The sequence below is a fragment of the Suricata suricatta genome, chromosome 2, assembly GCF_006229205.1.
Source record: "Suricata suricatta isolate VVHF042 chromosome 2, meerkat_22Aug2017_6uvM2_HiC, whole genome shotgun sequence".
Taxonomy (NCBI): Eukaryota; Metazoa; Chordata; class Mammalia; order Carnivora; family Herpestidae; genus Suricata; species Suricata suricatta.
The window spans coordinates 42,379,022-42,396,750 of record NC_043701.1 but is presented as its reverse complement, the minus strand read 5'-3'; the positions used below and the strand labels follow the sequence as shown (position 1 = coordinate 42,396,750).

At 40.3% G+C, this 17,729-nt stretch overlaps 1 protein-coding gene across 1 annotated transcript in view; it reads left to right on the top strand.

The window, feature by feature from the left end:
- BMPER (BMP binding endothelial regulator) overlaps positions 1-17,729 on the top strand; it is a 241,870-nt gene that overhangs the window by 29,856 nt on the left and 194,285 nt on the right. The window lies entirely within an intron of this gene.

Below are 17,729 nucleotides of genomic sequence, written 5' to 3'. Positions count from 1 at the left end.
CTTCTGGCTGTCGCTTCGGGCATTTTTATTTCTCTTTTTCTCACCTTCCTCTTCACTCAGCTCTTGGCTGGGGTGCAAGTGGGTGTTGGGAGGGAAGCTAGTGTATGCCTACGTGTGTGAGTTTGGGGAGGTTGTTAGTCATAGGGACTCTCCTACTGGAGGGAAGAAAGAGAGGTGGCCATCTGCGTCCGTGGTTTCCTTCCTAAGGCAGGTGGCTGAAGTGTGACAGAGAAACCACAGTCATAATGCCTATGTGTGCGGGCATGCGCATGCACATGGTTTCTTTTGTCAAGAAGTTTCAATGGTTTTTCCGGGCTGCATGCTCACCCTGTCTTCCTCTGCCAGAGGAGTAAGCCCGAATTTTATCATTTTGGTCCCTATTTATTTTTTTTCTTTACATCAAATATGAATCAGTGTTGCTCCCCTTGCCTTTGAAGCCTCTCTAACATGTCCTGACTCCAATCTTATTTTCCATGGCCCTCCAGTGCACGCACTCTCTCTTGAACATGCTGTTCTTGCTGTGGCCGTGTGGCCTCAGCTCAGGTCTCTCCTCCCAACCAGCCCACATGCTGCTGGGCTTAAGGTCCCCCAGCCCACATTCGTCTATATTTTTGTGGCACCCAGAAGTCCACACGGGTTCTTCATGGATGTGCTTTTCCTCCTTCATGACCTTATTTGCGTTCAGTAAGACCTTGGGGACAGGAACCTGGTCATGCTCTGACATCAACTAGTACCCAACAGAGTGGGGCCCACAGAAGGCACTACGAGCATCCATCATAGGCTCAGGATGGGGGCTCTGGAGTTACACTGCCACGCCAGAGTCCAGCAGTCCGAGAGTGTGGAGTGTTTACCAAAGTTCATGTCTACTGGGAACCTCAGTATGTGACCTAATCTGGAAATAGGATCTTTGCTTTGGAAATATAATTCGTTAAGATTAGGTCATACTGGCTGAGGGTGGCCCCACATTTAATATGAGGAGTGCCTTTACAACAGGAAGTGGAGACAGACAGACACACAGAGAAGACAACCATATTATGTGAGAGGCAGATAGAAATACCTGTGCTCTGTTCCCTGGGACTCCCATTCAGTTATTCTAGGGAGAGGGCTAGGTGTTTGTTTTTGTCTTTTTAAAAATTTTTAAAAATGTTTATTTATTTTTGAGAGAGTTGGGGAAGGGCAGAGAGAGAGAGACAGAGAGAGAGAGAATCCAAAGCAGGCTCCAGGCTCTGAGCTGTCAGCACAGAGCCCTATGTGGGGCTCGAACTCATGAACAGTGAGATCATGAACAGTGAGATCATGACCTGAGCCAAAGTCGGATGCTTAACCGACTGAGCCACCCAGGCCCTGCTCTGAAACCCATTTTTAATGACAACCCATGAGTCTCAATATTCAGCAAAGATCCTGTGAACTTTTAAAAACACACTATTATGTAAAACCCACATTTCAAGAATTAATGCCCAATTATGTGTTAATAACTACAGTTATTGTAGTAAACTATTCAGTTAAAAAATTAAAATCTTAGAAAGCAAAATAAAACCCAACCAAGGAGCACCTGGAGATAGTAGGAGGTGGGAGAAAGCAAGGAGGGGCTCTTTGCAAAGCCTTTAAGTGGAGCATGGCCATGCCAGCCTCCTTATTTTGGAGCTCTGGTCTCCAGAGCTGTGAGAGAGTAAATGTCTGTTATTTGAAGCCACCAAGGTTGTAGTAATTTATTACAGTAGCCCCAGGAAAAGAATACACCAGCAACTCTACTTAAGCAGGTAGGTCTATGGAATCTCTCCCCCACTTTCCTCCTATGATGGGGATAATAATTGTGTTGCAGGCAGTTGAATGGGAAGGTCTGTTCAAAGCACTTAGCACAGGGCCTGACATGTGAGCATTTCTCAGTTAATTTAAGTACAGTAGACGCTCTTCAAATACTTGGTGGGCTGGACTATAAAAATATTATTTTTTAATATTTTTATTTAAAATAGAAGCCTTTTGGAGCAGGGGTGGATGAGCTGGGATGATATTTTTTCAGAGCCTTGTTCACCAACCATTTACCCATTGCCTCCTTCTTATGAGTTGGGAGTCAGATGTTTTACCCATTTGACTTCTGAGAGCTATCAATGCAAGACCTGAAATGGTAATTTATTAGGAATCTCTGAAGCAGATGGTCAGATACAGCGATTCTAGTGAAAAACACACTAGCAAGCCAGTGAGTGTCCAAGTTACTGTTGTTTCACCTTTAAGAAGCTACTTTATTTCATTCTTTAGTTTTTAAACTGCATATTTGCCATCTGCATCTTTCAGTGATTAGTAAGGCTGTCTTGCCAACGAGTGGCTGGTTAGATACCACAGGATGGAAACACCGTGTGTCAAGGGGAAGTGCCCAAGGCTTTGGGTTTGCTTTCCCATTAACTGTGGCACAGAAGGGAACATTCTGTTCCTGCAGTGTGTGACCGCCTTTCCTGATTGTCCTGCTGTTTCCTTTATGGTCGTCTTTCCCTCTGATTATCCTACTTTCCCAAGGGAAAGACATATCCAAGACAAATCCACTTCTGGAATGTTCTTTTTGAGCTTAAGAAGATAAGGTTCTTCAAATTAAACTGGGTCCAAGAATAGACCACAGAATCCAATATCCTGAGATCTCTTTTGGTTAATAGTGTCAGCCTTTTGGGGAAGGTCAAAATCCCCAACCTGCCCTGAGGTGGTCCTTCATGAGAGAGACTCTTGAATGCATCAGAATTCTCAGGCTCTGGAGGTTGATGTTAGAGACACCCCTCCCTTCATTTTCTTTATTTCTATTCTATTGCACGGTATTTGTCTCATGGATTTTAAGAGACACAATTGTATTCACTCTTAGCTATGATTTATTTATGTGTTTCTGATCAGAATATTAACATATGCTCATAGAAGCTTTGAAAAATAGTCTGAAGTATAGGAAAGCAGAAAATAAATTCACTCATAATCCCACCACCCAGAAGTTACAATTGTTAATATTTAGTATATTACTTTCCATATTTTTTCCCTGTGTCAAAGTGTTTGTCTAGCTAATGTCTTACTACTTATGTCACGTTATTAAAAACAAAAAGATTTCCACTTAACATCAGAGCATAAAATCTTTTCAGCTAACTTGGAAATATTGCCTTTGATGGGTACATAAGATTCTGTTGCGGGAAGATTATCAACATTCACTGGATCATTCTCCATTTCTGGGCATCAAAGTTGTATCTTAAATTGGAGCACTTGGGAGGGTAAAAGACAAACAGCTGAAACCAAAGAGCACACACAGTGAAATAAAATTGACTGGAAAGAGAGAATCAGGAGGAGCTTTTCCTGGGTAGGGAGAAGAAGTCAGTGTGAAGCCACAGACCACTCTGGACTTGGAGTCCATAGAAATCTGAGTGGACCTCTCCTTAGCCCTTTAGCACCCTCCGTTCACGCAGGGGGAAAACCAAGGATAACAACAGCAAACCAGCCGTGTTTCTCGGAAGTCCTCTTCAAGCTGGTGGCCTCATGCTACCACTGGGGGTTTTGGCTTTTCTTACTCAAAGAGGGTGATTCATTGAGGAATCGTATTAATGAGCATTTTGTTGATAATACTAGATTTTATTTATTTATTAAAAAATATTTTTTACATTTATTTATTTTTGAGAGAGAGAGACAGAGTGTGAGCAGGAGAGGGTCAGAAAGAGAGGGAGACACAGAATCTGAAGCATGCTCCTGTCTGTGCTAGCTGTCAGCACAGAGCCGGATGTGAGACTCGAACCCATGAACCATGAGATCATGACCTGACCTGAAGTCTGACGCTCAACCTACTGAACCACCCAGGAGCCCTGATAATACTTGATTTTAGAGCAGAATGATTTTAGAGCAGAATGAGGCAAGATTGCCTCAGGGTCAAATAATTTTGATCGGATCAGAGAATAAACATGCAGTTAAGTTTTCTTAGCAAAGAAGTAAGTGGAGCCTCTGGTTTTGGATTAGTTCACACATGGTCAGCAGAGAGCTGATGAACTTCATTCCTCTGTGTATTGAAAGGCCTTTACATTTAAGGATACCACCTTATGCGCATTCTAAAGTTGCATAGATTAGGCCACAATGAGGTCAGGCCTCTTGTAGAGGTGAGCACAGCATGTATCCGACCTGGTGGGATAAGTAGAGGGTGTGTGTATCAGGCTTCCCAGCAGAGGCAGCCCTTCTAGAAGAGCCTTTCTACCAGCACGTATGCAGAAAGGTGAAATCTAGCATTGCTAACTGGGTGAAAGCTTGATAGTTGCTTTGACTTCCCATTGAGTATTGTTTTTCCTCTGTCCTTTCTCTTACCTGAGGGAATCATGAGTGTAAGCAGTGATTCTCAAAATGCAGTAGACTACAGGGTCACCTGTTACCTGTAAATTCCTGGGCCTTGTCCTGTATTAATAATAGTAACTGAGATCATCTTTCTCTTTATCCAAATAGCAGCAGCTACTATAGGTAATCCTTACTCAAAGCCAGGCATTAAATCCTCCACAGGTACTATCATCATACCATTTTAAAGGTGAAAAAAATGGTAGCACTGAGATTTTAGTGATTTGCCCAAGGTCACAGAGCTAGTAAATGATGGAGGTGGGGCACAGACTACAGTCTCACCATTAGGCTTGTAGGCCTGCTGGATCAGAAGCTCTGGGCCTAGGTCCTTGATTCTGCATTTCCACATCTCCACTGGGTGTCTTCTGGGGGCTGAGGCTTGAGAACCACTGCTACCAGATAGAGAACGGACAGGAAGACAGATGGTGGGCCTTCTTGATGAGGGAATGTGAACCATGTGTTTAGTAGAGACTGTTGGTTAATATCTACTTCAATCAGTGTATCTTTGGGGGGAAAAATCTCTTTGCCTTTTGTAGTTGTGAGGCCATCTTGTTTCTCTATTACTCCTCTTATTTGGAAATACCATTACTACAGTTATGGTATAAGAGATAAAGTCAAGTAGATTAATGACCAAGAAAATGTAACTAAAATGTTGAAGTGCTGGGAAATGCATATCAAAACTCTTTACAGTTATTCAATGGTGTAATAAGTGAGGGGGAGCTTGATCCCCAAGAACCGGTTAACAACCTACCATCATCTGTTAGGACTTTCTGTTTTCTCTTTGGACTTTTCTCTCTTTCTTTTCCCTTTTGTGCATAATTGTATAATTTTAACTTTAGTTCAATTTACATTAATACATTATTGTCCAAAAAATTAAAAGGGAAAAAAATCGTATTTGAACTACAAAAATTCACTCTTTTCAGGAATAATGACTGTTATCAATTTATTGGATCTTTCTCACACCTTTTTGAGTTTATTACGTATTTATTCACACATGTGTACATATACACATATATGTAATTTTGTATGTGTAGTTTTATTTTTACATAAATGGAATTAAGTGGTACATAATCTTTTATGGTTTACTTTTTATTTTATTTATTTATTTAATTTATTTTTTCACATTTATTTATTTTTGAGAGAGAGAGAACAGGGGAGGGACAGAGAAAGAAAGAGACACAGAATCTGAGACAGGCTTCAGGCTCTGAGCAAGCTGTCAGTGCTGACAGCTTGCTCAGAGCCTGATGTGGGGCTCGAAACCACAAACTGTGAGATCATGACCTGAGCCGAGGCCGGACACTCAACTGACTGAGCCACCCAGGCACCCCTACAGTTTACTTTTTTAAAAAATTTCAACAACAGTAGGACTTAGGAATTTTCCCATGCCAGTTCATGCTTTATGTACAGTAATTTATTTAACTTCTCTCCACTGACAGAGGTTTAGATTTTCAGTTTACTGCTAAGAACCAGCTTGCCATCTCTATTGTGCCCTTGTATGTATATTTCTTAAGAACAGAAACCTGGAAATCTATGTGCCTTGAGGAGGGCTGTACAAATGTTTAGTTGAAAAGAAAATTACTCAGTGGCCTCCAAAAAAGGCAAGGCTAGTCTCCTTTCCTATTCCCCTCACAGTTTTTAGGCCCCTTCTTTCTAAAAGGTGATGAATGAGAGGTGGGAGAGTTAGTGGGACACCAGGCAACATTTAGACATATCAGCTGCCTTTGCCTTAAAAACTTGCCATTGCCCGTCTTGCTGATTCCCAACTTAGACTGCTGCATGGACCCCCTTATTCCACTCCTTCCATATTCTCAACTCCCCCCATAGTACAGGGGATATTTTCCTTTCCCTGTCTGTGCTTCAGTGAGAAATGGTAGCAGGTGCCTTTTAAAGAACCTAACCAAAGGCCATCAATTGCTTTCCTGCTTTTTCAGTGTAGTCTAGAAAGCCCTGACAGTTGTCAACCAATTAAGACTTTTTCACAGACTTCCGTCCAATGTTGGCAAACTGCAGTTTTGAATTGACTAGATTTGGAATAGAGACTCAATAAAGAAAAGAGGAAGTATTTTACTTGCCTCTTATTTCCTATTTATTTATTTAATTTGAAAGAGAGTGAGCAAGCAAGTTGGGGAAGGGCAGAGAGAGGAAGAGAGAGAATCCCCAGCAGGCTCTACGCTGTCAGCATAGAGGCTGACCCGGGGCTCTAACTCATGAGCTGTGAGATCATGACCTGAGCTGAAACCAAGAGTCTGACGCTTAACTGACAAAGCCACCCAGGTGCCCCATGCTTATATTTTATTCTGTGTGTACTGGCCTATATTTGGGCCACTTCTATAATCAGTATTCATAGTTTATGTATGAGTATGTGAGGCCTAATTCCATTCCCTTAAGTAATTACAGATGTTTATATTTATTGCATCTTGGTCTTTATGACCATGTCCATTCTTTAAGGATCTTTACAAGTTATTCCCATTCTTTGCTTGAGGCCAGGCTGCTGATCAGGAACACACATTCATGATGACCTTGTTCCTATAGGAAAACATGCTCTTTTTTTTATACACCAGTCACCTTCTGGTGTGATTGAAAGTGGGACCTGTTTGTACCTCCCAAGAGCTCTGACTCAGATGCTTATGAGGGTGGTGGGCATTTGCCTTTCCAGTTAGTATCCTTGAAGCCCTGTGCATAGTGAGATGTGAATTTCTGATTGATTTTAAGACCTCATCCTCACTATTATCTTCACAGTAGTAGCCCTGAAGGGACTTGTTTTCCCAAGTGCAGGATACTAGGTTAGTTGGTTTATGCTCCCCACTTAGTCCTTACTTATGCTCACCACTGAGTCCTTACAAGGGTAGGGTAATTTCTACCTTTTTCATTTTACATGTGTGGTAACTAAGGGCCCAGAGAAGTTAAATTATTTATTTGCTAAGGTGTTAGTGACTCAAAGCTCAGCCAGAGGGTGTTCATGCTCGCAAGGAGCTTGCCCTGTGGAGAGGCAGGAGAATACCCACCAGGGGGGAAGTTCTCTAGGGAGGGGGTGCCCCAGTGCAGAGGAGAGGGAAGGAAGGCAGCCTGTGGGTAGGGGACTGGGGAGTGTTCCAGGGAAGGCTTTCCAGTTCTTAGACATTGTCTGCCACGCATATCGTTTAGGGAACTCAGTAAAACACTAGTTTCTGGGCTTTCCTTTAGACCTACTGAATTAAAACAAATCTGGAACAAGTTTTTCTTTATTTGTTGATTGTTTGGGGGAGAGAAGGAGAATCAGATAAAATGTAATAGAATCCTATTATGACTTCTGCTTATTTTCCTCTGAAAAAGATGTTGATATTGAAAATGAAGTTATAGGGTAGATGTGCTTGAAGACAGAAATATGAAAATCCATATTTCCAAAGAATTCTTGGAAAGATTGTTATGTGTATGTATGTATATGCATGCATGCATTTGTGTTCTTATTTGCTTTGATCAGATTGCTTATGTTTCATTCATTCATTTATTCATTCATTCATTCAACAAGTATTTACTGATCTACATGCCAGGTATTTATTGGATGGAATTGTTTACCAAATTGTTTTTTAACTATTAAGAAACCCAAATATTCTTTAAAACAAAAAAAGTATATAAATAAGTTATAAATAGTTCTTCTCAAGAAAGTATTTCAGTATACTTCTAAGATTATTTTATGTTAAAGTGGTTATAAATTTTTATCCAGATAGTCTAACAACAAGGCAAAGATTAATCTAATTTGAAAAAACTCAATATTGTTTGATGAAAACAAATGAGGTCATTGAGAGACAAACAGACGGTCTTGGCAGTATTTCTGTATTTACTTGGACTGAGACTTGCCCTTTAATTTGGGGTTCTTTCATGAACAATAATGTATTTGTTATCTGAATATATGTTTGTTGTTAGTGGATCATAAATGAATAAGGTATGTTTCCAACATTTATAGGTCAAGTCCCATCCTCTTTCTTCATATAGAGCATGAAATATTAATTGTCTGCAATACTTTGATGAAAGATATAAGAAAATAGTCTTTCATTTGTCAAGTGGAATTTATTTTCCACAATCTTTTGTCTTTGATTTCTCTGTGCTTTGTCTTTTCTATGGGTTGTGATCCCATGGGTTGCATTTTTTGACAGTTTAACTTTTATATTTGATTTAAAAAATATCCTATGATGTCTCCTGAAATGAAAGAGGCAAAATGTAAATATTTGCATATTTCTAAAATTAGACAAATCATCTTGGGCTCTGATAAATAAAAATTAAGAGAGCACGACATGCATGGAAAGTTTTAAGGGAATTGGGCTCATTTATATAGGCCAATTACTGACCATAGTAAAAGGGAACTGTGAATAATGGTAGAAGATTGAACATTATTAACAATACATTGTCTTTATACAATTCAAGGTCATGAATAAGGGGCCTCTTCTCAGTGTTGTTTGGAGAGTGACCTGGAAGATGACCATACTGCTTGTGACTATTTGAGGGGAGGCAGGCACTTACCATACAATAAGAATGAACATTTTAAAAAGACTTATTTAAAAATAATCACACTTCCTATGTTGAGAGAATAAATTGTCCTATTGTTTAAACATTTTAAGATGGAAAGGCTGTTAGCTATGGGCAAATCTAGTTGTTTGCTTTTAACCAAAGTTCTTTTGGCAATCCTAAGGGTGCATTGATTGTTGCCCAAATAAAAGAGTGGCTCTATCCTCAACCTCTGTTTTCCTTTTTTTTTAAAAAGACATGATCAAATTCTTTGCTAGGTATTTTATGGTGAATCACCCAGATGCAGTTTGCCCCAGGTTTCATACCCCAAATAAGGAATGAGCTGCCTTCCGGTTAATGCTCTAGTGGTCATTTATACTGTGAACTAGAGTCAGGATATCTTGGAAGAAAAGACAAATTCCAGTCTTCAGGTTTTTATAGATATTGTTATATTCAGCCCTGAGGGAGTGGTTATTATTATTCTGACTTAACAGATGGGGAAACTTTACTTAGGGATATGAAGTGCTGTTTTTGAAGATCCCACAGTTGCTGAGAGGTGGGGGAGGGGAGTGACTCCAAATGTTCTGTTCTTCATGGTATCACATGGCCTGTGAGATAAGAAGGAGGTAGGAGAGACCCAGAGTATTACAAGGGCTCTGGAAATAAAAGAGAGAGAAAATTGCCAGCCTCAGTACTTGCCTTGCCACACCCCTTTTCTTTCCATGGGCTTTTATAGTTTAGGTGGACTCACAATTTCAAAGGAAATATGTGGGTAGAGAAGTTTTGGGGAGGTGATTGAAAACAACAGATGGCTTAGGAGGTGGTGGCTTTTTTTACTAACTGACATTTTTTGGGAACCCCTAACATAACGTTTTTTCCTCTTCAGTATCCATGACTGTTTATACTGCAGCAGTGTCCCAGTGAGACAACTTAGATGAGTTTGGTCTTTTGTGAGTATATGTGTGCCTGCTTTCATAAAACATTTTTAATAGAGAATGCATGCATACAAGTAAACTACACAAAGTGTCTAAGGTCAAAATACGGCTTTCTCCCACTTTTGACTTCAGCCACCCGGAACCCTTTCCTGGAGACAACCATTTACCAGATTCTTGTGGATCCTTCTAGAGCCAGCATCTACATAACTGTATCTGTGTGTTTAAACAAAAGCCTCCACTAGCTTTACTTCTAGCAGTTTTAATGCTGAGACGCTAACCTATGAGTTAAACATCCTGGGAAATTGCAGTACTCTGAAAGACATCCCACCATTGACCTACTCAATTCCAGTTGCCGCTGCTTATTTTTACCATGATTTTGAGCTTAAGAGAATTTCTGATATGTTCCTTTTTGAAAGTTGTTAGATTAATGAAATGCCTGCATATATATTTTAACTTGTGCAGTATGACTAAATTTATCTACTCAGTGCCATAAATTGAGTGGGGGTTGTTTATAGGTTTTGAAAAACAAGAAAAAAAAAACATAACAAAAGAACTAGCAGGGTTTATTTTTTTCCCCCTTTTCTCTAACTGAAAAAAGATGTATAAGATGTTAGATTTTGTAGATTGGCTTCCCATAATATAAACCAGGCTATTTTGGCATCTAAATAAAAATGACCCTATGTGTTTTTTAAAAATCTTGTTAACATTAAAATCATACTTTACGAAAATTCATTTTAGTGTTAAAACTAGTAAGAAAACATGAAACAGAGATCAGCTTTCAAATTTGGTCTCAATCCATTTATTCAGGCCTCTGTTTTTTAAATTCTGTAGGATTTTGGAAGGCAATTTAAGTGAAGAGTTTGTAGTTGCCTTTAAGTTAGAAGATTAGATTTCCAAGTCTTGCTGCTGGCTTGGGTGCATCAGTTTTCACTTTTCTAAAGTAGGCAAGTTGAGTATGTTTTCACTGTGGTAGAAGAGGCTGGTGGCCCTGGTCTTCTTATTGTATTAAACGCAAATACCTCAATCAGGCGTGGGCTTGACAGCTGTATTAGAGGACAGATGTTCTCTCCATTCACCTGCTGATGCACAGCCTATGAATTTTCTCTTTGTGCATAAGAAGCAGTGACAAGCTTAGTGGCCTAAAATAACACTCTTTATTGTCTCATAGTTTCCATGGGTTAGGATTCCGGGCATGGTGTAGTTGGGTCTCACAAGTCTGCATTTAAGGTCAGCCAGGGCTGGGGTCTCATCTGAGACTCAAGGTCATCTTCTAAGCTTATGTTATTGTTAGTAGAATTCAGTTCCTTGCAGCTGTGGAATGGCTTGCTTCTTCAAGGCTAGCAGGAGAGAATCTCTCTGACCTATAGACCTTTAAAATTTTTAAAAAAATGTTTTCTACTTTATTTTTGAGAGACAGAGAGAGATAGTGCAAACAGGGGAGGGTCAGAGAGAAAGGGAGATATAGAATCCGAAGCAGGCTCCAGACTCTGAACTAGCTGTCAACACAGAGCCTGACACGGGGCTTGAACCCACAGATCATGAGATCATGACCTGAGCCGAAGCCAGATGCTTAACCAGTCACCCAGGCGCCCCTGACCTATAGACCTTTTTAAAGAGCTAACCTATTAGGTCAGACCCACTCAGGATAATCTCCCTTTTTAATAACTCAAAGTCAAACTGATTAAGAATGTTAATTATACCTGCAAAATCTATTCATTTATTCATTCATTCATTCATTCATTCAGTGTTTAAGAGAGAGAGAGAGAGAGAGAGAGAGAGACGTTTAACGGACTGAGCCACCCAGGTGCCCGTCTGCAAAATCTCTTTATCTTTGCTAAGTGAGATAGCCTGCTCATGGGAGTGCCATTCGTCACATTCATAGGTCATGCCCACAGTCAAGGGCAGGGGATTACATAAGGTGGATATGTCAGGAAGTGGAAATCTTGGGGTCCATCTTAGAAGTCTACCAGCCATATTCAGAGCAGTTCCGGGATGCATGGGGAGTCGAAGCGTCTGTGGAGCATGATGCTTAGAGCTAGAAGATGGCTTATGGATCACACCGCACACCTTACTGGTTAGCAAATGCTGACTTTCGGCGACTTTCTCCCCTCCTCTGGTTTGGTGGCCACCAAGCCCCTCAAGGTCTAGATCTTGCCTATCCTCTATCCTTCTCTTGCTCTGGACTGCTTCAGATAAGAGACTTTCTTCCATTTCCTCTTGTGTTCCGTACCTACTTCCTGCCATGGGGCTTGGCACATTCTGTTCCCTCTGCATGGACTGCTTTTCCATTCGTTATCATCTAGGTCAGCCTGTGTCCTCTCTTCAGTTCTCACGTTAGGCATCACTTCCTAGACTCCCCAGCTACTTGCCATAAAATCCCTCCTTCTTAGGACTGGGCACAATTGTGGTTTAACATTTTTATTTTCTACAACTCCCACTCAACTGGAGTATTCTCAGCTGTGAGCACTGTGCCTGGCACACCATGGTTGCCTACTGAATATGTGTTGGAAAAAGGTCAGTTAGAGGAAGACAGGAGAGTTTGGACCAAATTTCAGTTTCCCCCAGTTAGTACTCATAATGTCAACTGCATAGTTCGTGCATTACTATTGAGCCATGTTGCATCTTAACATATCTTACGTCCTTTTTGGATTCTGTGCAGCTTAAAAAAGAATTGAGTAAGAATTATAGGGAGAGAGTAACCATGTATAAACAGGAATGAAAAATGGCTGAATGTTTATAAACCAGTCCCAGGATCCTGATACTTTATTGTTTCTTCACTAAATTCCAGAGAGGTTAAAAAAATATCCTTAAAATCACCACCACTTCTGGGTATTTTTATGTGGTAGTGGCTGTGGTATATTTCAGTATTAACAGACTTAGTGATAACCTCAGTACAATTTTTGGTAGCTCTTTCCTTGTATTGTACAAAGTTACCAAATAATATTATGCAATTATGACTCCAGATTTCCTAGCTGCCTTCATTTTGATATGATTATCTGCTTCCTTTTATCACATCATATAAAACACACCTCTAATTTGACTTTGAGTTTTCTGCAGCTGCTCTTAAAACTATTCTGTGACTGCTTGTAACTTGCCTGTCATGAAGAGTAAACCTCTCTGTACTTGAAGATGGTCTCCCCCCTTTCCTGTCTTATATTTCACTACAGGAATGAAATCATAGTGATGCTTATCATCTGAAAATCATGGATTTTCTAATGTCTTGGAATCAAAACATTCTGATCTCCTCTGAGGCTTCTAATGGTATTGTTTCATGGAAGCTATCAAACAGGGAAAAAAATATAGCTAGGTGTTCTGAGTGGAAAGTTGGGATGCGTCATTAGAGACTACAGGAGAGAAATGATTAGACACAGAAGCCCCAACACCTGTCTAGGTTCTCTTTGATTTCTTGCTTAAGTTTGGCAACTACAGAATTGAAATGCATCTATTTATTATTTTAAAAATGGTTACCAAACTGCAATTCTAACCATTCTTCTTGGACTTTAATCAGTGACTACTCTCTTTATCTTCAGAAGAAATTGGTACTTTCTATGTATTGTTTTGAGATGAATCTCATTTTGAGAGCTAATGTGTATTTGCCTTGGAAATCTGTCTGCTAGAGAGGCTAATATTTAACAGGACTGATGATAATGAAGGTGAACAAAGTACATTGGTATGTCCATGAACTTGAGTGCATCCTTCACTCAGATGAGCTATTTACACCTGAGCCAGCTAATTATGTTTCCAGTAGCTTCGTGGTTAAAGGGCTCAAGATGTTTATCTGCAGACATGCTTGGGCATTGACCAGCTGATGTTTACCACATGAGGCAGCCCTCTGCCTACCTGAGATTCTCTGGGCATTCCCTCAGCCATACCTGGGATAGGCAGAGGGATCAGATTAAAAAATGCACTTTGAGGGGCGCCTGGCTGGCTCAGTCAGTTAAGCGTCTGACTTTGGCTCAGGTCATGATCTCATGGTTTGTGGGCTCGAGCCCTGCATTGGGCTCTGTGCTGACAGCTCAGAGCCTGGAGCCTGCTTCAGATTCTGTGTCTCCCTCTCTCTCTCTGACCCTCCCCTGCTCACACTATCTCTCTCTCTCTCTCTCTCTCAAAAATAAATAAAACATTAAAAAAATAAAAAAATAATAAAAATTGCACTTCGAGTTTTTGATGTTTTGGGTCCTGAGGACTGTGGTATGGCCACCTTGATGAGGCTGTGAATGCAAGGGTGGTAACAATTTCAAACCTCTAGGGGCAAGGCCACATTGAGGAGCTAAACGCAAAAGCCATGCTAATATTTTCATGCATCTAGACAAAGAAATTCTGTGCTCTGGAACCGGTGGATTAGAGGATAGTCATAAAAACTATCATTTGAAGAAGGAAGTAAAAGAGGACTAATCTTGGGATTAGATGCAGAATCTAACCAACTCTTCCACTTCTAGTTGCTTGACTTCACCAAGTCAGCCACTCCTTTCTGGGCCTTGGTTTCCTCTTGCATAAAGCGAGAGGGTCTTGAACCTGGATATGCCTCAGAATGGCCAAGGCTGATGGTGAGATATCCCGATGCCTGAGTCCTACTCCAGACCATGTGAATCATAATTTCCAGTGAGTGAGACCCCAGCATCTGTGTTCTTTTTTTTAAATTTGTTTTTTGGTTTATTTATTTTTGAGACAGAGAGAGACAGCATGAGCGGGGGGTGAGGGGAGGCAGAGAGGAAAGGAGACACAGAATCTGAAACAGGCTCCAGTCTCTGAGTTGCCAGCACAGACCCGGATGTGGGGCTTGAACCTACGGACCACAAGATCATGACCTGAGCCAAAATTGGACACTTAGCCAACTGAGCCACCTTGGTGCCCTTCTTTTTATTTTATTGTGGTAAAATATATGTAACATAATTCCCATTTAATAATGTATAGTTCAGTGGCATTAAATATATTCACATTGTCAGGCAGCCATCACCACTATCTATTTCAAACACTTTTTTGTTATCCCAAACTGAATCCCTTTACCCACTAAACAGTAAGTTCCTATTCTCCCTTCCCAGCTCCTGGTAACCTCTATTCCACTTGCAGTCTCTATGAATTTGCCTATTCCAGGTGCCTTCTGTAAGTGGAATCATATGGTATTTGCCCTTTTGTGACTGGCTTATTTCACCTAATGCAATATTTTCAAGGTTTTCATGCTGTAGCATATGTCATAATTTCATTCCTTTTTGAGGCTGAATAATAATTCATTGTGTGCATAGAACATCGTTTGTTTATCCATTCATCAGCAATGGACATTTAGGTTCTTTCCACTGGGCGTCTGTATTCTTAATTAGCCCCCATGTTGTTCTGATATTCAAGAGGCCTGGGAGCCACTGGTGTTGATATTCTTCTGGTTCAGTTATGACTTTGTATATAGGAGAAGGTTTAGGAGAAGGAGGGCCAGATATAATGTCATAAGTGAAAGTATGTGACTGCTGGTATTTAAAAAAGTTTTTTTTAATGTTTATTTTTGAGAGAAAGAGAGACAGAGTGTGAGCAGGCAAGGGGGAGAGAGAGAGGGAGACACAGATTCTGAAGCAGGTTCCAGGCTCTGAGCCGTCGGCACAGAGTCTGATGTGGAGCTTGAACGCACAAACCGTGAGACCATGACCTGAGCCAAAGTTGGACGCTTAACCAACTGAGCCACCCAGATGCCCTTGACTGTTGGTATTCTTAAGTAATTTATCTAGGTATATAAAATAAACAGCATAACCTTTGATGCCCACGAAGTGTCCTAAACTCTAGCCAAAAGTTCATGGTCTGCTATTAGGAAGAGAAAAAGCTTCACAGACTCAACAGCCTCTACTGTCAAAATACACAGCTCTGTACACAGGGTGTGTTGGAGTTTGTTCAGTGCCATCATGTTGGTAGCTCGAATAGACCATGGTGTGAGTATTTACACCTTGGAAATTGGAACACTCTATAAAATCAGGGTTTTTCTCTTTTGTAGCAGCTGATTATTAAACATTAGCAGTCCACCACTGACTATAACACTAAGTTTCAGTTTTTTCTTCTTTTTAACAAATGCAACTAACAAAAGAAATACATTTTAAAGGATAAGGCTTTGTTGACAAGCTAAAATCCAGAAATCCATGGTTTTAGATTCGGGAAGTGCAGGTGATTGGCAGTACAGAGCTCACATTAAGTACCTCTCCTGGAACTCCATGTTGGATGAGGTTTAGCCCTATCTCTTGGTGGTGATTTCTTCTCATCCCTCTTCAAGTATGATCATGCCCATCAATGACTGCTTTTCTTGTCAGGTGTTTGGCAATCTCTTCTACAGCTTCTGCCAATAGGCAAAGGTCGTTTTCGATTCTGTCCTGTTTTTAGAGAAGGAGAATTTTTCTCTTTAATGCCTTTATCTACCCATGTTTTTAATGTAATGGAGACCTCCCTCAGATTTTGTGGCATGAGATCAAAGGGGAGCCACACACAGCCTCCCAGAAGACTCAGTAAATATGTTTGGGTTGTTTAACCTTTTCTGCTGGCCACACAGTTCTAAAATCATCCCAAGCAAATGAGGCAGCTCAAACCTTCTAGAAAAGAACCCAGGTAAAGGCAGTGGCAGATAAGAAAAAGATGGGCTGTAGGAATCTGCAGTTTTACATCCCCCACCCGTGCTGAGCCCCCAGGGGATGCACTTAGTCCTTGAACTTCTCTTTGACAAATGCTTTATAAAAGTACACTTGACAAACACAGGCAGGCTTCATCCTGCAGGGGAGAGGCTCCTAGATGATGTGTGCATCAAGCCTGTCTTTCTCATATAAATAATTTTTTAAATGGTATAAAAAGGGGCATGCTCAACAGGGGTATTTTGCAGACATAGACAAACTTGTTCTAAAATTTATATAAAAAGGCAAAAGACCTAGAATAACCAAAACAATTTTGTAAAACACGAATAAAGGAGGAGAAATCAGCCTACCCAATTTCAAGACTTCTAATGCAGCTGCGTTAGTAAGGATAGTGTGGTACTGGCAGAGGAGGAGACATGTACATCAATGGAGCAGAAAGGAAAACCCAGAAATAGACTCATACAAAATGCACAACTGACCTTTGACAAAGGTGTCCAGGCAATTCAGTGGAAAAGTACTAACCCTTTCAACATATGGTGCTTGAAGAATTAGACACGCATAGGCCAAAAAAAACAAAAACAAAAAACAAACCCCAAATAAAAAAACCAAGAACATGTTCTAAACCTCATATGTTATATAAAAATTAACTCAAATTGATCATGAACTTAACTGTGAAACACAGAACTTAAAACATGTCTAAAAAGCATGTAGAAGAAAGTCTGTGGGACCTATGGCTGGGCAGAATTTTTTAGATTTGACACCAAGAAGCACTGTCCACAAAATGGAAAAATTGATATATTAAACTTCATTAAACATTTTTGCTTTGTGGAAGGCCTTGTGAAGAGAACAGAAACAAATCTAATTAGAAAATGGGAAAAAGAGAGGAGAAGGTGTTTCACTATATAGCATACACAGATGGCAATAAAACACAAGATACGCAACATCATTGGCCATTAGGAAAATGCAAATGAAAACCACTGTGAGGTATCACTACTCACCTATCAAAATGGCTAAAGAAAAAAATAGCATGATTAACAAATGCTGGTAAAGATATTAGAAATCTCTCACATATTGCTGGGGAAAGTAGCAAATGAGTCAGCTACTCTGGACATGATTATAATGGTTTATAGAACGAAACATACACTTAATCATATAACCTAGCAATTGTTCTCTTGGGCAATTCCAGTCAAATGACAACCAGTGTGACCTCAAAGCTTTGTACACAAATGTCCACAGTAGTTTTAATCATAATAGGCAAAAACTGGAAGCAACCACATATTCTTCAGTGGTTCAAAAAACGGTTATTTCTGTGCCATGGAATACTACCCTGCAATAAAAAAGGAGGAATCTATTGATTCATGCAAACACTTGTATGAATGTCAAA